Genomic DNA, 26,035 nt, shown 5'->3' with positions numbered 1-26,035 from the left:
CTGACAATATTTCTTAGTAAAGCTTCTAATTAGATTTGCTGGATGAGGATGAAAATAGAAAGAAAGAAAAAAAAATCCCTGTAAGTGGTTCTGTGGAACTTCTGATAGTAACTAGAACAATTACACCATTAATAATTCAATGTTGGCTGAAAACTATACAATTGTGAGTGATTTATACAGACCAGACTTGGCATATGTTGTACCACAGGTGGATGTGGGGTCACCAAGAAACCACTTCACTGTTTTCCCAGAAGTGTAGAGTCAAAAAGGTCACACTCATGGTAAAAGATCTTTTGGATTAGTCTTTTAGATCAATGCATGAATTAAAGACAATTTACATATAAATAGGCTAATACTCTGGCTTTGAAATTAAATGAATTTTTAAAAGATTTAAGTAACTGCAGAAAAGGTCAGTTAAGCATTAAGTATACATAATGTGATTTTTGAAAACTGCATGTCTTGTTGGTTTACTAATATTTTGTATTCATTGTCAGTGTTGTTCTAAAATTGCGTGTATAATTAGCCATGCGCCGAAGTCAAAGACAGGCCCCAAATATAAGGAAAATATATGTCACAAATCCAGTATTTGGAAGGACAGGTCTAGAATCTGGACATGAAAATAGTCAAAATAAACCTTTGCCCACATATTAATACACGTTAGATTCAAATATATCACAACATATTCTAACAACACATGGCATCGTTCTGGTGAAATTTACCTTCACATCCAGCTTCACTGATAAATTATAGCTCTTCTAAAACAAAAGCTGTAGATGGTCTACTGAGTTATCAGAAGCAGATCATGATTGTAATCTGTAATCCCAATTTGCCTCTTTGGAAATATAAACCTGGAGTTTTTTCCAACTCTGATGACGACACAGAGTAGAACTTTTATAGTATTAGAGCTGATTCCTGCCAACACCACTCTTGTGAACATTAGTGTACCTTAAAAAATGTTGGACCCCAGGATGAATTGGTGGAACACAAGGCATTCTGAAGTCTGAAACTATTCTGTATGAGACTATAATGGTAGATATATCATATTATGCATTTGTCAAAACACAAAGAACTGTACAATATGTCAGGAATGAAGACATTTTCCTCTACCCTGGCTGGTCTAAGAATTAAATAGACACGAGGCAGATTAACAGGAGAAAATTAAACAAAAGTTTAACAATATGTATACACAGGAAAGAGCCAGGAAAACTGAGTAACTTGCTACAATGGTGAAACTCTCATCTTAAACAGCATCTCCAGCTAAAGACAAAAGAGGATGTCACCATCAATCCTGGGAGAGGATTCACTGATCACTTGGTTTGGAGACATTGGGGGAGATGGAGCAGGAAAGAAGAGGGAGCAATGAATAGGAGGCCACTCAAGTTGGGACCTCAATTTCTACCTGTTTCAAACAAAGCAACTCCCTTTTCATCTGTTGTACATATTGCATATATTGTACACATATTGTACACATTCTCCTCACTTAAGTCCATTAAAGAAAGGATTCCTCAGTCAAAAAGAAAAAAAAACCATGAAAACCACCAATATAAGCCCAACAAAATACCTACTTAATAATCCCATATACTAATACTCTGATCTACTGAATGAATAAGTAAATATTTAACTCAAATTTCCCACCTAAACATCAACTAAGCATTGAGCCTAAGGAGAGGCTGAACACCTCGTAAGAAATCCAGCCTATCAGTACTTACTGAGCATCAACCATGCGCCCGGTATTCTGCTAGGAAATGCAACAATGCTTTGGAGATACAAGTGAAACACAAAGCTTAGTCCTAGGCCTCATGAAGCTTCGAATCTTATAGGAGAAATAAAACCAGCAAAATAAAACAAAACTATGAGAACAATAGAGGATGCCTGAGGCACCTAGTACCCAACTGCCTGAGCGAAAAATAGATCTCGGTCAAGTATCAACAAATTGCCAACACTGAATACTGTGAGGACTAGTGCGAATGATGTAATCCCCAGTTAAGGCTCACTTTCCTAAATCTTCGTCTCCCTTTAAGAAGGCAAAGTAAATGCTAACAAAGTCAGAGACAACCAGCAGTGGACAGCATCCTTATTAAAGATATAAAAGGAATAGAAGCAGAAATGCATGCAATGTTTCACTATTTTGTTGTCTTCAATTGCATACATGACTCTTCTCAGAACTGGTGTCTCCCCATCGGTACTCACTGACGAGTTAGTTTCCAGGTTCCTGCCGATGGTGATCTGGTTCCAACAAAGGCAGAGCTGGCCCGAAGATTTGGTGACCTCTCTCAGGGACTGCTGGGAGATATCCCAACAGCAGAAGAAGCAAGCTCCAGTCAGGATGGCTTTCTGCCCAAGACCTCCTCATCTACTTCTGCCTAAATAAACACAGGGTTTTTTCCCTGTAATATCCAGCACTGCACTACAGAGGAGACATTCAGCTGTTAATGACAGGTTCAGGGATTTTTTTAAAGCCTGTATGTGCATTATGCTATTATAAATTATCCTGTTAGTGAGTGTGAGAATAATATCCATGTATATAGAAGTGTGTAGAGACACACACACATACACACACAAACAGAGCATAGCACAGCTAAAACCATGCTGTCAACAGGCACTCAAATCCAGAGAAATCTATGGTTCTAAATGCAGGCATAGACTCAGAATAAAGATAGGAAGATTATAAATACTTCAACAATTGCCAGAATAAATAAACTGCCTGAGGATCATAAACATTTGCAACATAGACTTGCTGGTTCACACTGACCGTCACACCTGTTGCAAATGAGCAACTGGAAGATCAAACATTATTAAAAATGCAAAGATGCTGCACCCAAATGACAAGCTTTATTTGACAATGAACTGTGGACTCACAGGCACCAATGCAATCTATAAGCAAAGTGCTTCTTGGTAATTCACTTGCCCACCGAGGCCCACTACTGAGGAATCATAATATAGGACCATCTTAGAGTAAGTAGAGTTCTTTTCTGCCATTAGCTATCCTTCAATAACACAATTTCTTTTTTTTCCCCTACTGAGAATTGATAGTTTGTTTTACCAAGATGAGACCAAAAGTTGTTAGTAACTTGCATAATACTATAAGTAGCTGAACAGTGGTCTTTAAGTATGTACAGGAAAATGAATGGTTGTGCTGAAGTTGGTGGGCAGATGTCCACTTACTGAAAGTGAAGTAGCAGAGACAGAAATCAGGTTAAAAAAATTAAAAATAAAATATTCTAGTGTCTATTAGACACAAGAAGACCCACTGAAAGGAAGCCAGTCTTGTTATTTCCTTGATGTTTCAATATAATTTGAATCCATTGAACGTTATTGCTTTTATATACATGTGTATGCATACAAAGGACACTTAAAATTAGCTTTTTTAAAACCTGTAAAATCAAAGTAGAACACAGATGTGTTAGGTTTCAGAATCAGATGCTGTGAAGAGGATTCAAGATTTATTAAGTGATTTATTACAGGAGGGCACCCAAGAGAAAACGCTGAGGGAGTGGCAAGAAGCAAGAAAGGGAAAGGTAGGAAGCCAGGCAAAGGTAGGATTTGGGGTTTGGTTCTTGCCTGGGCAAGAGACCTGAGTTTTCACACTCCTTCCCTACTCGATCTTTGACTAAGGGCTGCCCTCCCAGCTTTCCACAGGCCTAGTGAAGTCAGTGCCTCCATGTGGTCCTGAAAAGCCATTGGAAGAAAAGCTGAGGTGAGACTCACAAAACTGGTGGATGATACCTTAGGAGATCTGGGTGGTTCTCTGGCACCTTTTGCTGCAACAAAGGAACAAATGGCTACATCTCTCTGCCATAAAAAATCCTGTTGATTTGTTAAAATAAAGGTGAGGGTAGAATAAGGTTAGAGAACTCAAATAGTACATAAAGACAGAAAATAAAAGCTCCCTTCTCTCCTTACCCTCCAACTTCTTTCCCAAAAGTGATCCTTACTTAAAGTTTTCTATAAATACTACTAAGCGAATAACACATGCACATACACTATGTATCTATTTAAATATCACTTCGTAACATTACATTAACAAATTGAAGAATAAAAATCATATGATCATCTCAACAGATGCAGAAAAAGCTTTTGACAATACTTAACATCCATTTATGGTAGAAAAAAAATCTCCAGAAAACAGGCTTAGAGGGAACATACCTCAAAATTATAAAGGCCATACATGACAAACCCACAGTTAACATCACACTCAATGGTGAAAAGCTGAAAGCATTTCCTCTAAGATCCAGAACAAGACAAGGATGCCCACTCCTATCACTTTTATTCAACATGGTATTGGAAGTCCTGGCCACAGGAATCAGACAAGAAAAAAATAAATAAAAGGAATCCAAACTGGAAAGAAAGAAGTAAAACTGTCACTGTCGGCAGATGACACAATACTATGTTGAGTATTGAGTGTTGTTGAGATGTTGTTTAAGGATACAAACCTTACAAAGGGTACAAAGTAGTAAATAAGTCCTAGAGATCAAATGCACAGTATAGTGAATAGGGACAACATATTGCATTATAATCATCAAACTTTCTAAAAGACTAGATATTAGTTATTACAAACACTATAAGAAATTACAATTATGCAACATGATAGAGGTTCTAATTATCACTACAATGCCAATCGTATTTCAACATTTAAATGTATCAAATCAGCATGTTGTATACTTTAACTTTACACAATGTTACATGTTACATTTAACATGTAATATATATCAATAAAAAAGAGTATATTAACACATTACCTATTATAGAAACATCCTTGCATTCTGGGAATAAGCACCCTTTTGATAGGACCAATATTCTTTTAATAATATGATGAATCATATTTACTAACTTTTAATGTCAGTTTTCATGAGTCCATAAATGAGATTGACTTACAGTTTTCTATTTTGTGCTGTGTTTGTCAGACTTTGGTATCTGTGTGATGTTGGTTTCGTAAAAACACATCAGCAGTTTTCCTTTTTTGTGCTACCATAATTTTGTTTGTTTTTATAATTCTTTGACTATGTAGTATATGTACACAGTATTAAATTCAAAAAGTACAAAAGAGCACAAATTTATAAGTATCTGCCTCCTACTTGTCTTCCAGCTGCCCAGTCCTCTTCTCCAGAGGCAAACAGTGTTATCAGTTGCTTTTGTTTTCCTTTACAGATATTACACAGGTGTACACACGCACACATGCATGCACACACACAGATTCACTCATGTGGTTTTTATCATAGACACAGTGCTCTGAGTTGCTTTTTTACCCCTTAATATTTTTTAGGGATTATTTCACAGGCATACACAAAACCTCTGCATCCTATCTCATGACTGCATAGCACTCCATTTTGCAGATATAAAATTAATCAAAGATCTGAAAAAGCCCCAGGGTCTTTATGATTTCAGAGGCAAATTATTTTTAACTTTTAAGGAACAGATAATGATAACGCTATTTAAAATGGGAACTGGGAATATTAATTTCCTCAGATTTTTCCAATGCTATTAGAGTTTTGTTCTTGGGTAGATTTGGTAACTTATTTACCTATTAAAAAAATCCATTCCATTAAGATTTTCAAAGTTATACACCAAGTATTTGCAAAGGTTCTCCTTTGATTCTTTTAATATCTTCCTTAGCCATGTCCCTTTCCCCCTTTTCACCACTTTTTTTTTTTTAATATTATTTTTTTCAATTGAAGTACAGTCAGTTACAATGAGTCAATTTCTGGTGTACAGTACAATGTCCCAGTCAAGCATATACATTCACTTTTAATTTTGTGTTTTTGTTCTCTCTATCCTTTCCTTGATTAGGCTAGCAGGAAGATTATTTCATTGTGTAACACTGTTTTCAAAGAAACAGCACTTGGGTTTATTCATGACACTGAAGCTGAATTTGTTTCTAAATTGGAAAATTTAAACCTTGTCTTTGTCTTTATTATTTGGCTGTTTCTGCATTCCTTCTGTTTATTTTGTTGTTCTTATCTTAAACCTGATGTTTAATTCCTTTATGTTATGGAATGACTATGACCCCTAAAATTCATATGCTGAACAAAACTTAATCCCCAATGTGACGGTATTGGAAGTGGGAAGTTTGGGAGGTGATTAAGTCACAGGAGTGGAACCTCATGACTGGAATTAGTGTCCTTATAAAAGAGACACCAGAGAGTTCTCTCGTCTCTTCCTCCACATGAGGACACATAAGAAGACCACCTGTGAGAACCAGGAAGTGGGCCCTCACCTCCAGAACTGTAGGAAATAAATGTTTGCTGTTTATGCCACCTACTCTGTGGTATTTTGTTACAGCAGCCCGAATAGACAAAGACACTTTTGTTTTTGTTGTGGTTGTTACTCAGGTATTTAGAAAGCTACAGATTTTCTTCTAAGCCCGTAAGTTTACATGCATTATATTTTCATTATCAATAATGTGTAGTTATTTTTCAAGTTGGGTTTTGAATTTTCCTTTTAATTAAGAGTTGCTTTTCAAAGCATTTTAAACATCGAGATTTTAAGATTTTGACAATGAATTTCTAATTTACTGCACTGTAATCAGGTGAGGAGGACTTTACTATTTCAGTCTTCCTAAAATTCCCTGTGATGTCTTTGTAACCCCTAAAGGCCATGCCATTGCAAATTTCCCAAAGGCCCATGAAAAGAAGATATAGTCCCCATTATCAGGGTCTAAATTTAGATATTACAATCTAGCTCATCTTTATCAATTATTTTGATCAGATTATTTTTTATCTGCTTTATTTTTCCATAGATTCAGAGTTTAAAATCCTCTGTTGTTATGCTTCTGTTTATTTCTCCTTGCATTTCTATGGTTTGCGCATGGCATGTTACGTTACTCTGTCATTTGCTACATCCTGAACCCCACACTTTAGAAGGTTATATCACAAGCATATCTCCACCAAAAAGTATGAGAAAGCACATTAGGCCTCTGTTACTCAGGATTTGGTATTTGGCTCTTGCACAACACAACTCATAACTTCTACTCTCATGCCTAACGCAGTCTAATGCCCAGGGAAATGCTTCTCAACCTCTCTTGCTTGATGTTAGCGAAGAAAAGTTGACTGGTCTGATGTCAGGAAGAGTTGTGAGTTGTAGGCAGTTCAACTACAAAACTGCAGGCAACAGAGGTGCACAAGACGGGATTCGAGCAATGGGGCTTAAATGAGAGAAAGACAAATTAATTTGTCAGATCTCTCCTCTCAGATAGCATGAGTGGAACAGATTCTTGCATTAAAAAAATACTTAGTTCCCAGTAGTGCTATACATCTTTTGTGTTCTTTCATCAGAATCTTTTGGTGCCATTTTCCAGTTTCAGAGGTCTCACAAATTCCAGCAGCACATAGTGGCTTAGGCACATTTTGCAATATTAAATAATCTGCACTCTCCTAAAATTTTAATATATGTAGGTCAAAACATAACATGTATAAAATCTGGTATCAGTTCTTTACATTGATACTAGATAACAGATTATAGCTAGATCAACATTGGACATAAAACTGGAAACTGTTTTATTTTTATAAAAATATTTAATGAGTTAACTAAAATGTCAAAAAATGAAAAAAATTTAAATTTGGTATAATTAAATTGACTTCAAATGTTTATATTAGTTAATATTCTCTACATTTTGCCTTTTAACTGTAACAAATAATTTTGAATATTTTACAAAAGATGTAACTTTCTAAAAAAAATCAGAAATAACCTTTCTAATTTTTATAGTGAATTTAGATGATGAATAAAAATAAATTCAAATTTTATACACTGTGGATACAAATGCAGTTAAGTTTTTAATTCTTTAGCTCCGGGGTCAGTAAATTTTTCTGTAAAGGACCAGATAGTAAACATTTTGGACGGTTGCAACTGCTCATTTCTGCCATTGTAGCACAAAAGGAACCACAGGTAATATGTAAATGAAGGAGAGTGGCCAAACTTTGTCCCAAGGCCTTAGTTCTCTTGCATTAGATCATCACCTTCAGTGGACATAATTATGAAAACAATTTAAAAAAACATCTTGTTTATAATGCTGTATTTATTTTACTGAAACAAAGATAAGGAAAATAACTTCTTTGGAATAAATGTGCAATAATTTACAAATTATTTCTGCCTTTAAAAAATGCATGTAAATATCATCCCTAACAACAGAACATATGCAATAGTGGTCAAATTCAGTCATCTTCGATATTTTGCCAATTTTCAGTCATATTAAAAAGTAGAGTTTTACCTATACATCTGGATTCTGTTGTTAAAAAGTTATATTGTCATGGTAGAGGGATTAAAAAACATTTCTTTAACAGCTTATTAGCTGGATTTATAACTTTTCAATATTTAGACAGATGGTATGTGTCCGCCACTTGTACTCTTGCCTGGAGCCCCACACACCTCAGGTGTAGGACTGGATACAGCAGTGATCATGGGAGTAAGTCCCTGCTGTCTTGAATTACATTCTAGTAAATTCTAGTTCACATCGATTGACTCTACTGTAGACCAGACGACCATCATTTCTCACATGGACTACTGCAATAGCCTTTTTATTATTGGTCTCCCCACATCTATTCTTGTCCCCTACTCCAATCTATTTTCCACCCAATAGTCATATTTTTACAACCAAAATTGGAAACTATCACTGCTGTCCTTAAAGCCTTTCAGTTGCTTTCCATTATATTCAGGATACAATATCATAAGATGCCTCCTAAAATCCTGCTCCTCTCTACCTTCCAACTTTATCTGTGCACTCCTTTCCTTATCCAGTACTACACAGCTACACGGTTTTTTTTGTTGTTGTTGTTTTGTTTTGTTTTTGTTTGTTTGTTTTTTTGGTACCTCTAGTACATTGAGATATTTCTTGTCCCAAGACCTTTGAATATGCCATCCCTCTGGCTGCCATGTTCCTCCTTTGGCAGTACTGACCTCTTTCCACTCTTTAGAGCTCTGCTTAAACATCATCTTCTCAGGGATGACTTCCTTGTGCACCTGATCTAACTAACATATGGGACCCTTGTTATTTTCTGTCACTGCACTCTGTTCATTTCCTTCAGAGCCCCAGGGGAAGAAAATGGTAATTATATGTGTTTAACTGTTTGCTTGTGTATTTGCTCTCTTGCAAGTTCATTTCGAGCATGGATAATTTCTATTTTATCACTTCCATTGCCCACCATAATGCCTGGAAGTGGTAATTATTGAAAAGATATCTACGGAACAAACAAAAGTACACTCTGAACATATCCAATTCCCTATATTCCTGCAGGGACGGCAGTGCCAGGATCCCTTGAACTAATGACTTTCAAGGGCACTCAAGAGTCTTTATTCATGACGTCTCTCCAAGCTGAATTTCCCTCCACCACCTCTCTCTGGCTTCCACTTGTTTGCCTCAAGGATTCAAGTACCCTTCCCCCAACAAGTCTTTGATCTCCTCTTTGGCCCCACATAATAGGTCTCTCAACCTTTGCATGTATTCTCTGACTTGTTCACTCTAGTATAATCTTTTGGTGTCTAATTCTTTCTAAAGCTAAATTCCCTCAGTTAGGTCCTTAGCAGGGACCATGTGCACTTAATCCAGTGAGCAGCACAGAGCAAAGCCCCAAAACATATTGATATCATTCATTGTAACAGGCTGGGTTCCCTACCCGCTCCAACACCTCACCCTGGGAAGCAGAGGCTAAAACAAAGGCTTACAGGCATGCCTGGCAGCTTATTTGGGGAAAAGACCCTAGAAAGTAGGATTGGGGGCCTAGAGAGAGTGAAACAGGAAAGAAAGGTGTCTTAAATTCCCTAGAAGTAGAGCCTGAGATGGGTGTTCTTGTGCAAGTGATTGATGGAAGGAGTGCCCTCAGGAGAAAGCTGTGAGGAAATGAGAGAACGGGATGAAAAAGCCAAGAAAAACTGTCTAGCCTTGTCCCAAGCCTATAAGGAGCTCTGGAGTATGAATGGCACTATAGGATCGTCCCACTGTGACAGCTTCAGTTAGTCACTGGCTGTGGACTGCCCTTTGTCAAAAGTTGAGAAACTTCGTGAGTATTTCTGGGGAAGGTGGCTCCCCTCAGTGGAGGGTAATTCTCTTAAGAAGGGTTCATCTGTGAGACCTTAGCATCCAACATGCTAAGCAGCTGAGGCATGGTGTGCTGACCTTGGTGGGGCACCAACAGCATCCCCTGTGGAGGGAAATCCAATATAAGGGTATATTCCCAAGTTGACCACCACTGTGGGCAACTGAGGCTCAGTCAGGCTGGAACTCGCTGAGAAACCTTACATGCTTCAGATGTTTATGTACAATGTGCTTCAGAATTGTTTGAACAAAGCATGGAGGAGGATAGTCTTTCTTCAACAGCCAAGGCTTATTCCATGGTTTAATAACTCTTACACTTCCAGTCCCAAATACCTGCCCTAAGCTGGTTTCCATAGCAATGCCCTGAGTAAAAAGTGAGGCAAAAGGATATGAGGTGGGCCACAAGAAGTGTACGATACATTAATTAGGTTACTTAGACCTTTGGAGAATATGGCTTATCTGTCCTACTCTTGTGTAAATATCCTACCAGGAATGTTCATGGAGCTGTAGCTGTCCTTTTTACTACTCCATTTAGATACCTTGGACTATCTGCCTGTTACGCATATTCAGTTAGTCAGGTCATATGGCCTTACGGATCAAGATTAGGTAAGAGAAAAAGGATAATTAACTTGTCAATCTCATGGCAGTATTAAGCTCTCTGTATTTTTCTGAGTCACTAGCATTGATGACACCATTTCATTCTCTGTGATGATTAGATGTGGAGTATTTCATTTAAAAATTCCGAGTTCTCTATAATGAGAGCAATGATGAACTCTACTAGGCTTTATATACTGGTGTTGATCATAATGTGTGCATACTGCAAAGTGGTCCCTGAACACCATTTTTAACGGGAAATGGTGATTCCTTCCCCCAACAAACTAAACAAAAATGATAAGTTCCCACATGGAAACAAATCTGCCAGATAGCACATTTCCTTCAATTCACATAGTCATTAAGAAGTATTGTTCATGATGGTTGGAAACATACAATATTCAACCTTCCTGTTTAACAGAGCTCAGTAAGGACTCAAATGCATAGTTCATTATTGTCATTATGAGAGAATTTCTACCAACAAGTTACAGTCAGGTTACTATCATTCAATCAAGTCGCTAATAGGAATAATTTCATGGTAATTGGCATATTCTAGACAGGAGAAGAACATAAATGGCTGCTAGAATCATTAATGATTTGTGCTGACTTTCATGGTAAAAATGACAATATATTAGTTTACCAGATGCTGGATCAAGCCACGGGTCATTAACAGGAGGGTGTTCTCGGAATGTTTTCAGAACAAATACCAGCTGGTTTATTTCCAGCTTGCAAACATAATCACATGCATCCCCTATCAGATTCACCACAATCCTGTCAGATGCATCATAAATTAAAGCTGCATGGGCTCATTATGGGCTCTTATTCTTAAAAGCAACACACTGTCCTGCCGAGATCCAAAATATTAAATGAGCATTTAAAGAAACGGCAAAATGTAATTGCCCTGAAAAAAATAAGATCCCCGTTATAACTATTTAGGGTACTCAAATATTCAAAATATCATTCACTGTCAAATTTGCTTCAGCATTTGTAAATAAACAAATTCCAGTCCTGTCAGGAAGGCTTTCCGGCCAAGTCTCTAAACTGATGGGGTGTCAGTTTATTAGTAAACTTAATATGCTGCATTCAGAGGAACAGAGGCAGTGGCATCAAATAAACAGGTTGGAAAAAAAAAATCCTCACTCCAGGAAATTTAATGTACACTACATTAGTAACCAGGACGACTCATTTTTCTCAGCAATCTATTGCACAAATACATTCATATTGAGAAAAAGCTTCCATCTTTCCTGAATCTTCAGAACAAATGTAAAGCTTATTTAAATTCCTTTTCTGTCTTGCCTTTGTACAAGGCTCCTCTCCCAATACCGAGCAAACCTATTTGAAGACAAAGGGATGTTTGCAAAACAAAACCGAAATAGATAATTAAAAAGAAGAGTTTCTATTTTCAACTGTTGATTGCATGACAGTCGCCATTTCTCAGGATCAGATTATACACCTGGAAAGTGTAAGGAAACAAATCTCCCAATTAGCACTTACTGAGCTAAGTGCTGAGTTTCAAGAATCAAAACCTTGATCCCTTGATCGGTGGATTCTTCATGTATTACAGCATCACTGTAAGGCAACCAGGGCCCGTTGCTGGTGCACCGCAATCTATCCAAGGGTTGTGTGTGTGTGTCCTGTAATTACCGCCTATACGTATAGTCATCGTTAATTAGTGCATTTGTAGCCAGCCGCCGCCAAAAACAGGATGGCATTCTTACATCGTGATTAGGGGTTTTGTGAGTATTTTGGGGTGGGGGACGCTTTCTCACTGAAGACTCTTCCGCCCCATTCACGCTCATTCAGCTCTTTCTGGGGGAAGTTAAAAGCTGCAGTGATAATCCCTTAAGTATGACTTGGAAGAGTATAAAAGGTGCAGTGTATAAGCAATTGGATGAGGAAGCCTTTTATGCAGAAAGTCACTGAATGGGTGGCTGAGGATAGCGTGAGTGGGGAAAGAGAGGGGCAGATTTTCCCTTCTAAGGCGGTGAGAGACACGGGTGCACCAGGGCAGTTCAATTCCTTTTAATCGTCTGATCACTGCGCTGTCCCTGCCCCTAGTTTCACCTTGTTTCTCTGGGCCAACCAGCTCCTCACTGCCATTTTGCTCTCAAAGCGGGAGGGGGAAGCAATGTGATTTTTGGTAGGGACCCAGTTGCTCACTGAATGCCAACTCAGCCAGCTGGCACCGAACAGGACAAGCCTTCTTCAGAGGGGGTTAGCAAAACCCAAATTAGCATGCTCCATTTTAAAAACTTGCTTTTATTTAAAGACTAATTCATGACAAACAGTGGCTCCCCCACTGAGGTCTGGCACCCTGGGAGCTGGCACCCAACCAAACACATGCAACTCATTGCCACCCTCGGATGACACGCAAGTAACAAGCTCCATTTTGAGGCCGTGGATTCACTAAGAATGTAACCCCGGAAGGCAGCAGATGCAGAAAAGCTCCTTTCATAACCATGTCCTAGGCTAACCACGGCAGCAAATCGCCTGAAAAACACTTTTGTTCCCCTGTACCGACAATTTATTTCCACGAATGGCTGCAAACATGGCTAACTTAGAGGAAGGTGGCCAGGGGCACTGCAATGCCCTCATGGTCATTAAAGTCAGTGGCTCTGCCCTTCCTTTGCTCAAGGAAATAGGACAAGTTGCCCACTATCTCAAAGCTATGCATCTTGCCCCATTTGCAAATTATGGGCACCCAATTAGATGCTCAAGCTGCCTTTATATAAGCAAGAAATCTGGAGCCAGGATGCCTAGGTTCAAATCCCACCTCTACTGTTTACTAGTAATTGACAAGTTACCTAATCCATCTATGCCTCAGTTTCTCCATCTATAGACTGAGATAATACTAGCACCTACCTTGTAGGGTTATTATGAGTGTGAATGAGTTAATGTAATGATGTACGAAGGACAGTGCCAGACATATCATCATGCCTTTATGAAGGAAGTCTTTGAGTCCAAGACAGCTCAGCCTTATGAAGGGAAATTTCCCTTTGCATATTCTACGTGTCAATCAAAGTGCATAGCTCCCCATAAACTTCCCAGGGTTACTACCTCTAAGCCTTTGCTTGTTCCTTCCTCTCCTCAGCTGTCCCTCCCTCATTGCTCAACACTGCATGGCCAAATCCTATCCATCCTCCAAAGCCTTCCTTCAATGTCACCACCAGGAGTCTTCCCTGCCATTCACTTGCAAAGGATCCTTTCACTCTTGGCACGCTCGAGGCATTCCTGCAAACACATGACAGTATTTTATGACAGGAAATATAAATAGGCACATAAAACACAGCATTTTATGTGCCTATTATATTTCCTCTTGTAGACTGACAGCTCCTTCTGATCATAATCTGTAACTGGCACATAGTAGGTACTCCGTGAATATTTGTTGGTAAGTAGGCGTCTGAGAGAAAAATTTGCTCCGCATAAATGAGTAGCTTTATACCATGGTTACGCTAGACACTTAATGAGAAAGACAGGAGAATCATTCCTTAAGACCTTGCATAGTTGCTTTGGCCCAAATTGAGAGGTCCATTTAATTTGCTATTGACTTAGGCCCACAAATCAAACCCCCAGGAGGATTTGTCAACAACTGTATTAGTCTTCAAGGGCTGCCATAACAAAATACCACGGACTGAATGGCTTAAACCATGGAAATGTACTTCTCAACCATTCTAGAGGCTGAAAGTCCAAGATCAAGGAGATCAGCAGATCTGGTTTCCCCAGAGGCCTCTCTCCCTGGCTTGCAGCAGGCCACCTTCCTGTGTGCACATGATTTCTGCTCTGTGTGGGTGCATCTCTGGTGTCTTTTCTTCTTTTTATAAGAACACTAGTCCCACTGGATTAGGGCCTCACTCTTATGACCTCATTTAACCTTAATTACCTCTTTCAGGGCCCTGTCACCAAATACAGTCACCTTGGGGGTTAGGCTTTACCATATGAATTTTGAAGGGACAAAATTCAGTCCATAACAAGAACATATACAAATACTAAAAAAAATAAATATTCTGGAAATTACTTAAGTCTGTGGGAGATTTGGGGGGGGGGGCAGAGGGAATCAGGAAAAGTACATACAATTCATTGTTCCTTAAGGTGAGTCTTTCCATTCAGGTCCTGGTTACGTTAGCAAAAATTCAACCAGTGGAATCAGAATTGGCACTCAAATATACACACTGCTTTATTTAGATGAGAAACCCACCTCTCTTCAGAATTTGTGGCATTTAGGTTGGGGAGGGTCCAGCCACTCCTTCCTTAGAGATAGGAGAAGAAATCAGCACCCCTGGCAATAGCTGCAGTAACACTGGCTCCTCCTCGCTGGCCACAGTCTCTCAGGAAGCAGCGGAAACGTCCAGCGGGTAAACCCCTGTGCATTTTTCTAGGATGATGCTCACTTCAGTCCTTCTAGGATACAATTTACCCAAATCCTGTCTTTCTGAAGGCAGACACACAGCTTTACATAGCCCTGGAAATCTCAACCAGGTTCTCATGCCAGCACTCCTTTCTTAGGCATTTGCTCATTCTAATTGCTGTTACCAGCACTCACAGCTCGTACAAGATAGTTTGACTTTCTCACTTTGTTTCAAATCACTAATTCCCTATTAGGCAGATTCCTCACATCAATCCATAAGCGAATGGCTCCCGTGGTATTTGTTCTTATCCCTCTCTTAAGATACTTAGTACTTTTTACCTGGTAGAAGAGTGATTTTTAGACATATGTGTCTCTCTTGTCAGAATTTTGAACTCCTTAAGGTTAGAATTGTGTTGGATCCCTTGTTTCACCCTAACCAGTGTCTAGCATGGTGTAGCACACAGCAGAGTCAGAGTAGGAGTTTCCTGCTGTTCACACAGACGTTTTGGGGGAGTGTAATAGCAGCACTGAGCAGCTAAGCATCAGAAGCAACATATCACAATGTCATCCAGCTCCATTAAGGGTGAAGTCAACACCTTAGAGAGATCAAATATCTCTCTCCATTTTTAATCCAGAGCTTCTAGCCAGTTGACCCAGAAACACCCCACACCTCCATCATGACTTACCAATTTGTCTGAAATAATAAAGAGGAAAATGAGAGGCTATTAGCTCTACTTCCATTCTCCAGTCAATCATCATTCTAAATTATTAATCAGTTGAAGTATTGCCAAGAAATTTTCAGGCCCCTTTCCAGAAGTATAAAGTAGTCACTTTCAAGTGAACAATTAAACCATTTTATTCATCCAGAAGTCACAGAATTTATAGAAAAGTTGATTCTTTTGGCTTTTCCCCTCTTTTGGATGCTGGAAGGGGTAAAAGAGATATAGGTGAAACATGAATACAGCCTCCTTCTTGTCACTCATTTGTTGACGTTGAGTTACAGAATCCAAGTTTACAAAAGATGTTTGAAAATATTTCCTGACCTTAAGCATTTGTAACATTGTTCCTAACAGCATGACACTCAGTCTGACTGATCACTGCTGGCAAGGACAAAGTGATCAGTTGTCACCACCCTTTCTTCCCCATGATTGATTTGGTAAAGTACAACCATAATTCATGTTTTCACGAAGGTTATATTCTGGGGGGAGAATCGACAGTCAAAAAGGAAGGTAAACCAAAAAATAAATAAAACAGCTGTGGTATCTTTTACAAAAGAAACAAAAAAAGGGGGCCAAGAAAAGGGCAAGATGTACCTCAAGTAAGATGTTAGCAACAGGAATCATAATCCATGGATCAGGAGAATACTAAAACTGAGGACCTAATATGTAATCAAAACCAAAGTACGAAAATAGCACAGAGAATTGAAAAACTACATTTAGTTCTTGTTACCAACTGACCTCAGAGACTCCTAATGTCTAGTGGTACCTACTCCTCTGTCTTTTATTTTAGTCATGTGTTGTTTCACTACTATTATCGTAATTTCTTAGGGGTAATTTTCTGAGCAAGAAGTATAGTGTGCAGTTTGCCTTGTCAGTCTCATTTGATGCTCATTAACAGTCCCAACTTTTATGTAAGTGATGTACTTTTAAAGAGTGTGATGTGTAGCTAAAAATATTTCAGTTTTTTTTGCTTATCTTTTTGCATTTTCCTTTTTTTTTTTTCCCCTAGAGGAGGAAAGTTGAGCAACAATGTTCAGTTTAGTAGGGTTGCTTAGGTGTATTTTGATGGTCTTGTCAATGAGAAAGGAGCCCAGGAGAGTCAAACATCCTTTAATTTTTAAGTATATACTCTGGGACACATGACCTTCCTGGACCCTAGGCACAGTTTTGGGGAAAGCTCAATTCCACATTATATCTGATAGACCACAATAAACAACTGTTGGATGTAGAGTCTTTGAGAAGGTTTTTGTATTTTTGCCATTTGAAATTATTTGGTTACATATCATTTGGCTTATTTAATTTTAAAACTGGCTAAAATTTCTTAGCAGTCATCATGCATTTTCAGATACTCTTAAGAGGCAAGAAAAGCTAACTCATAAAATGTCTGTAAATGCAGGCTCTTTATAATTACTAATTGTAGTACTTAATAGCAATAGCGTAACATTCTATTTTGTGGACATTTCATGAAATAGCTAATTGCTCTGATTCTGCAATTCTTCCATACTTTGAAGCCAAAATAATTTTCTTTTCCTTTTGGTTTTCAATATTTTTCTAGGCCTTTGAAAAGATGCACTGGCCCTAGTCATTAGGCCCAGATATCTAAAGGTGAAAGAATCCATGGAGTGTGTGTGCATTCTTGAGTCTCACATGGTACTACAGAGTGGTGGTGACGGCGTGGTGGGGGGTAGTTCCCCACAAATAAAGCTGATGGTATTATAACCATGCACAATACCAGTCAGCCTAAATTAATGTACCAAAATCTCTATTGTTTAAAAAAAAAACCCCTACCCTGATTTTACTATGATTGATGCACTTTGTTCTAAAGCTCTACCCAACTTCACTTATAAAGATCATCTTGTTTCTCGAGCAAATTCTCAAACCTTAGTGCGTAAGAATCACCTAGGGCTCTGGTTAAAAATGGAGATTCCTGGACCCTGTCTACAAAGAATCTCATTTAATAGATCTAAATGAAGCCCAGAAATCAGAGTTTTTAACCTGAAACCCTAAAGGGTTTATTGGTAGGTAAGTCATTGGTTGATGCCTTGTGGTTGGTTGATGACAACAGTTGCTGAGTCAGTCCTGTATTGAAATACTGGACAACTTGAGTCAGTCTAGGCCAGTCTCTCTCAACCTTGGCTCACGTTTGAATAACACAGAGAGCTTTTAAAAACAGTCACCCTCAAGGATTCTGATTTATCTGGTCTAGGGTGGAGCTTGAGCACTGGTAATTTTAGAGCTACCATATAAACATAGCACAGAGCCTGATGATCATAGGCCCTGATAGCCTAAGGGTGTCAGCTGTCAAAAAGGATTAATTCATCCACTGAGGTGATAAGATTTGGCAAAACTAAAACCCATCCAGATCTCTTATACCCAGTGTGTTTCAGCCTAACATACCCAAGCCAGCCTTATAGCTATAGCACAAAAAACCAAGCCCTTCACTCTGGTTTCCATCTGCCAGCAGAATGATTTAGTAGCTCTATTACAAAAGCAACTCCATTATAATTACAGCATTTGAATTATAAACAAAGCCAAAAAACAAAAAAAGATGCAGAAGGAACAGTGCTTTAATCAAAACTGTAAAATAGAACAATTTCTGGCTGTACTTAAAAGCAAACTCCAAAATATTAAGAGTAAGCTCTCCAAGCCCTTTGATTCCAGCCTCTTTCCCGTAAGAGCAACACATTTTTTTTTTCAATTAAACAGTTTGACAACCTGAAGGAACCCACAGTGCATGATTTAATGAGCATATACTGTATGCATGGTAATCAGTAGGCACACAGTTTGCTCATTTCAAACTGACAAGAGAGCACTACACATTAGTAAAAGGGTTTTTGGGGTCTCTTTTCATTAAATAAGCTTTATAGTTCAGAAACATTCCAACTGTATTGGCAAAGTTGTCACTAGTGGTCCTGGGGTGGCCTTACACTCTGTCACTCTCCAAAGTCCTCAAGTCTTGACGAATAACTTGTTTTTTAAAAAAAATAAAACACAAACACAAAATATACATATTTAAAGGATCTTGCATGTTGTCAGTGGACATGTGGGGCCTTCTGAGTAACGATTCCCTCAGTGATTTCACATCACATGAATTTTAACCCAGTATGTACCTGTTCTTTACAATCACTGCTTTATAAACTAGAAGAGTTCTTGGAAATAATACCAAAACTGCTAAATCATTCAATATTTTAGAAGCAGTATAATGTAGTAGAAAAACCATGGGCTTTGGTGATGTAGAGACAGGGGGTCAAATTCTGACTAAAACCCTTGTATGTGGCCTTGGTCAACTGACATCACTTCTCTGGGGCTCAGTTTCCAATTTATGAAACATGAACAATAATATCTTGTATGGAGAATATTATAGTGTTTCTCACAGTTGTTGCCAACATAAGGATCCTTACATAAACAGTAACTAGATGATCCAAAGAGTTCAGACTATGTAGTTTAACTAAACTAACTAGAGTCTGTCCTTAGATTTCGACCATGAACCTTTACTGGGGTTATATAAGGACAGCAGCAAACTAACATTTATGTGCCATGTGGTCTCAGTTCAACCTCCCAAGATTCTGAAAGGTAGGTGTTATTATCCTATTTTATAAAATCACAAACACAGGAAGCGATCTTCGAATCACATGAGAAATTTCTGACATGTTTCAACATTTCTGACCACAGGAATATGAAACTTTCTGTGTGCCCCTCTTTCCTCTGCTCTGCCTGAAAACTCAGAGAGCACTTTTGTGCTTAGTATCTGTTTGCCACTCTATCAGCAATAGTGATGGGTGGATTTCTTTCCTGCTTTTCTATGTATATTTTATTCATCTTATTTTTAATCAGCTATACACCATCACAAATGAGGTAGAGCCAACTTAGCTAGCTAGCAAGGGAGCTAGGAATGATGAGGATTTGTGTCACTCGATTCCAGGTTAGGGACCCTCACATATATTATGGGAATTACACAAAGATTCTCACAAGCAGTTACAGTGAAGCCATAACTTATTGCTTAGGTCTTATGTTACAGAGAGGAGCAAATGTCTTCTATTTAAGAGGAGAGAATATGGAAGCTTCAGTGTCCTTATTTCTAAAATGGGGATAATATCTATTTCTTAACATTGTTGTAAAGATTCAGAGAGTATTTGCAAAAGCATCCAGTTACATAGTAACTTTTGAAAAGCCTGAAATATTGACCCTTTAAGATAGAAGTGAAGTTCCATTAATCAGAAGCAGTAAAACTCAAATGCCTAACTCTTACATATCGTTTAGAAGTCACTTAGCCCTCTGCCTTCCATGCGCTGATGTAAAATCCTGCCCCAGGCTGGGCGCCCGTCCACACTTGCTGCCCTCCTGTCACGTCACAGGACACATGGAAATCAGAACGTTGTCAACAATCCCTAAATTCTTAATGTAAACATATCTACTGGAAATACAGAACTCTATCAAGAATACACACACGTGAAGTTTTTAGGCTTAGTAATTCATATCTTAGTGTACCCAGAGAACTGGGCCAAAATCATGGGTCTGTCTCTATGTAAAACAGCAAGCTTCCTCATGTTTCAGAGCCACTGACTGTATCTAGAATGTAGCAGATATACCATTAAAATGTCCATTTGTCCTCAAGGAGTCCAGAAAAAGGCAGTGTAGATCCTCATGTGCATACCCTAATAACAACGGATCAGCGATATTTCCTCAGAAGAAATGATATAGTGCAGAGGGGTAAGCTTTAGAAACAGACAGATGTGGATTTGAAGGCGGGCTCTGCCACCCAGTTATATGATATTACCCAATATATTGAACCTCTGAGCCTACAATTCTTCCACTGACAAATGGAGAAAATACTTCTAACTTATATAACTACTGTGAACAGGGATGATATTCAAAATATTTAACAACTCATATGGTGAGGGGACCAAACAGAATGGACTATTCTGAATACCAATTAAATATGCATACCAATTAAATATGAACTCGAGGGACTGAGTTATGAGAATGCCTAGCCTGATCCTGAATCATGGGAGATGGTAAAACATGTAAAACGCAGTAAATGAAGCAAACACGCAGTGCACAAAAATGTGTAATGAAAAACTTATAAGCCGTTAGGCACACAGATGTCTATGCTCTTCACCTCTGCTTTTTTCTCACTTGTGCTAAGCTTTGATTCCACAATTTTATGAAATGGTTGTTAGCTCACAGTGATGAGCCACCTGTGTCTCTTGACTCACAATTGAGACAGTTCTCAAAAAATTCTAGACTCAAAAATACTTCAGGTAATCTCATCAGAATTTTTTTAAATCACCTTTTTTTAGAAGGCGCAGGAAAAATGAGTTTTCTATGAACTAGATGTTATATGTACCTCCTTTTTTTTCTTTTTTCCTCCCCTTTTTTAATTGAAGTATAGTCTGTTTACAATGTTGCATTAATTTCTAATGTACAGCAGAATGTTTCAGTTATATATACATATATATTCCTTTTCACAATCTTTTTCATTATAGGCTATTGCAAGATATTGAATGTAGCTCCCTGTGCTTTACAGTAGGAACTTGTTGTTTATCATTAAAATTTTATCAGGTAAATTTTATCATTTATAACTCTTATCTTAATATAATGACCCTTTTATTATTATGAAATACTGTAATATAACCACTTTATCTAGACTTCTTATGCTTCCATAGTATATTTTTCAATTTTATATAATTTATCATTTTTATATACTAACTGACCTTTTTTCTTTTCTTTTCTTTCTGGTTTTTTCTTTGGTTATAGGTGGGGGGAGGTAATTAGGTTTACTTATTTCAATTTTTTTTTTAACAGAGGTACTAGGGATTGAACCCAGCACCTTGTGTATGCTAAGCATGCACTCTACCACGGAGTAATTTCCCTCCCACATCCATCAATTTACTTTAAATTTATCTGTATAGTTGTTCTGTTTTTAATCCATTCTGATAAATTCTGATTTTTAGTTATTTCATTAACATTTAATATAATTAAATATGGTTAATACGATATGGCTGCATTTAGAGCTACAATTTTATTATCTGTTTTCTGTTTGCTCCCTCTGTTTCTTGTTCTCTGTTCCTTTCTTTCTGCATTCTTCTGGGATCATTAAATTAAATTTTAGGATTCTATTTTGCCAGATTTTTAGTGGTTGTTCTAAGCATTAAAATAGACATTCTTGACCTTTCACAGTCTACTTAAGAGTTCACTTCATACAATCTCATATAAAATTTGATAACCATGCAACTGTATGAGTCCATTTACCATGCGCCCCCCCATTCCTCATGCTATAATTGTCATATGAACAACATCTACACATAGCACATGGTAAACACCACAAGACAGTGTTATAATTTGGCTTTAAAAAGTCCTCTGTATTTTAAAGATACAGAGACGAAAAGTACTCTTTTATATTTACAATCTCTGACATTCTTCATTCCTTCTTGAAGATTTACGATTCCATCTGGTGTTATCTCACTTCAGCCTGAATAACTTCCTTTAGCATTTCTTGTGATGTAGGTCTGCTGGCAATGAATTCTCTTAGTTTACTTTTATCTGAAAATGTCTTTAATTTGCCTTCATTCTCAAAGGATATTTTCACTATACATAGATTTCTGGGTTAATAGGATTTTTTTTTTCTCTCTGTACTTTAAAAATATCATTTTACTTTTCCTGGACCCCGTAGTTTCTGATGAGAAGGCAGGGCTCATTTTAAAGTCCTGTTTCACAGAAGGTAACGTGCCATTTTTCTCTGTTATCAAGATTTTCTCTTATAGTCAGTGTCCAGAAGTTTGACTATGATGTGCCTAGGTATAATTTGCTTCAAATTTACCCTGTTTGAGGTTCGCTGAGTTTCTTGATCTGTAAATGTATGTTATTTCTCCAAATTTTAAAACTTGGGGTCATTATTTCTTCAAATATTTTCCTGCCCCATTCTCTTTCTCATCTCTTTCAAAGATGCCAATTACTTGTATGTTAGACATTTTTATTTTTGTCATGTGGGCCCCTGGGTCTCTGTTCATTTTTTTCTCTTCAGTTTTTTTTTTTTTAATCTTTTTTTTTTCTGTTCTTCAGAAGGAAAATTCCTACTGCTCTATCTTCAGGTTCATTGACAACTTCCTCTGTTACTTCCAATGGATTTAGGCCCACTCAGTGATTTTTTTTTATTTCAAATACTATATTTTTCAGTTCTAAGATTCCCATTTGACTCTTTTTTTTGGTTTTATTTACTATGTTTTTATTCATTGTAAATGTATCTTTCTATCCTTATTGAGTATGGTTATAATAGCTGCTTTAAAATCTTTGCTAATTCCCACCCCTGGGTCACCTTGTAACAGAGCAGGACCCTGTAGGGCCTTCCAGGATCAGACCTCTCCCCTATATCCTCTGCTGTAGCTCCTCTCTGAAGTACCCAGATAATAGCATCTCATGTATATTTCCTGAGTTTTTCAGATGCTTAAAACCACCACCAAAGGGAAGAAATTAACTACTACTTGATGACTGAGAGTGTGTAGCCCTGAGACCTTCTGGCACCTAGGGGTTGATAGTGTTGACAGCCCTGTTACCTCCACATTAACCAATCAGAGAATCGTGCATGAACTGATCACGCACCTTAAGACCCACCCCCCTTACCTGGCCTTTAAATAAGCTTTGCTGAAACCCTTCAGGGAGTTCGAGGTTTTCTTGGGCATGAGCCACCCCCATCCTCCTTGCTCGGCCCTGCAATAAACCTTTCTCTTCTCCAAACTTTGATGTTTCAGTTTGTTTGGCCTCAAGGTGCAGCAGGCACACAAACTTGCCTTCGGTAACAATCTTGGAATTAGTTTTAGACGAGTGCCTTTTCTCTTCAGAAGGGGTCCCATTTTCTTGGCTCTTCATATGTTATGCAATTTGGGGTGGTATGTGAATGTATGAATGTGAATATTATGGAGTGAAGACTCCAGAATCTATTATGGTTCTCTGGAGAGCACTGATTTATTTGTTTCAGCAGGCAATTAATTTGGTTATACCCAAATTACAAACTGTCTCCTAGGTAGCAGCTCAAATCTCAGCTCTTTTATCATTAGCTGTCCTAGTTTTTATCTGCTCCATGCATCCATGGTTCAGAGGTCAGTCAAAAATTTGAGTAGTATACATACATTGAATTGGGAGCTTTCCCTGTCTGTCTCCCTCCTTTGTAGAATTCTAACTTTGTTTTTCAGTGACTGTGATTGCCTTGAACCCTGCTCTTCAGGTCTTGGAACCAAAAAGATGGTGGTTTTTCTACTAGAGTTAGCCACCCCAAGTGACAATAACTTCAACATGATCTCAGTCTAAAAGCTGTAAAATGGGGAGCTCATTCTGCACTGGTCTCTGCCTCCAAGTTTTGAATCTCAATTCCCTTCCCAAATCTACCTGCTTATTTTCACTCTCTAGGGCCTTCAGGTAATTTTCCCCCCATACTTTACAGTTGTTACCTATGAAAATGTCAGGTTCAGCAGAGCTTACTTAGCCATACTGGAACCTCCATTCATTACCTCATTTGGTAATTTTTAGTTTTGGTTTTAAGTAGAAATGTTAAATCAGACATAGAGCTTTCCTGATCATCCTGCCAAATACATAAGAAGATTTGGAATGAAAGCACAGCACAAAGTTAAATGATAAGATGATAAAACATCAATCAGATCTGGCTCTTACACTGGCAGCATTTAATCTCAAAGCAATGAGGCTTGTACAGGATCACGACTACCAAAGATTATCTACATGGTACTTTGCCACATTATTTATTTTACCTCAGTTTTTTTGGTCTCAGATAGCTCTATATCTTGCTTCATTGAAAAGTGCAATAGGTAACATCCTAAGAGAAACAGAATATTGAAGATAACATCCTTAAACACCAATACAGAGTTGGTAAGTGCAGGTTTTCTTCTAATAACAATCCTTACCATTTCTTGAGAGCTTCTGTGTGCCCGATACCTTGCTAATCATTTTATAAAAATTGTCATTTAATGCTTCATAGCCATTCTATGAGGTACTTCTTATAATTAGCCTCATATTATGGAGGAAGATACCAAAGCTCAGAGAGGTTAAAGCAGTTAAGTGACATCACACAGCAAATAGCAGAAATCTGAATTAGTCCTTTTAAAGAAAAGAAACAGCAAAGGATGGGTATTTGTAATCATGAAGCACATGCTTTTTACTATTAGAAGACAGAAGAGAAATCTTTTTAACCAAAAAGGAGTAAGTGGAGATCTGAAAACTTGAAGTTACAGTCTACAATTCCTCCTTCCACTAATTACTGATATTAAAATGCCACTCTTTCAGATATATACTTTATATTGACAGTGTTCGTGCTTAAAAGAGCCTTGTTTCAGGGCTTAAAAATACCAACCAGAACAATAACACAATGATCAAATAATTCCATGTCAAGATTATAGTAAACAGGCATGTAACACCAGTGTTCTATTTCAGTTCATTTCACTTACTACCCTTAAACCTTCTATGTCTTCCAGAAAAACTCTCTAGATAGGCAGGTGATTCACCAGTCAGAAATCAGGCACATTAAGAAGTGAGGATGCCTGACGCATGCCAGAATAGTCTGCATTTGGTGAGTAGTTCTAGAAAACACAGCAATGTCTCACAGTCCAACAATCTTGGGGGGCAATCTTGCCCAACTTTGTAAACTTTGCATAAACCTATGGGTTAGTTTCAAGTGACTGTGGAATGAGAGAATAGAAGGCAGGGCCAAGAGCAAGTAGGCAAACAATGTAAAGTGGAAACAGGAGACTTGGTCTTGACTGAAAGCAAGAAAAAGGATACAGTATCTTTATGCTCTGACGCATGGGGCCATTCAATATTTATATCTGTTACACATGCTAAATTGTTCACTGAGACCTCAGAATGGGAGCAACTATCAAGGGAGTCAAGACGAGAAGGGGTGAGAGAAAAGGAGAGGGGTATACACATGTGAGTTCTAGGGGGTCGTTAAATGAACACAGCCCACTGACAACATGCTGGGGAAATTTCGCCCCATTAGCACATTTCCCTTGCTTTATTGCTATTTTTTAAATGCATATTCAACTTATCCAGTGAAACCATTCAGAGACATACAAAGACAAGTAATTATTTTGCCCTGTCTTCAATTCTTTTTATAAGATTTATTCTTCACTTCCCAACGTATGCCACTATGTCTTTCTCTGACCAAGAACAATTCCTTGCCATTTTAGGAGATATGTTTCATATCAGAAGCATCCTCCTGCTACAGCTAATGTCATTTCTTTTTCATGATCATTCTCAAAATCATGCAAAGCATAACAACTTGACTTTGTAACTGTTTAACCTTATTTTTTATACATAAAAATTATGAAATATATGTAAGTGCCTGGTGGG

General features: G+C 37.9%; 1 protein-coding gene across 6 annotated transcripts in view; it reads right to left on the bottom strand.

Annotated features, from left to right (window-relative positions):
* FHIT (fragile histidine triad diadenosine triphosphatase) overlaps positions 1–26,035 on the bottom strand; it is a 1,253,716-nt gene that overhangs the window by 870,987 nt on the left and 356,694 nt on the right. The window lies entirely within an intron of this gene.

Source organism: Camelus bactrianus, chromosome 17, assembly GCF_048773025.1.
Source record: "Camelus bactrianus isolate YW-2024 breed Bactrian camel chromosome 17, ASM4877302v1, whole genome shotgun sequence".
NCBI classification, from domain to species: domain Eukaryota; kingdom Metazoa; phylum Chordata; class Mammalia; order Artiodactyla; family Camelidae; genus Camelus; species Camelus bactrianus.
Note: the sequence above shows the minus strand (reverse complement) of the source record. Positions and strands in the feature narration are given on the sequence as shown.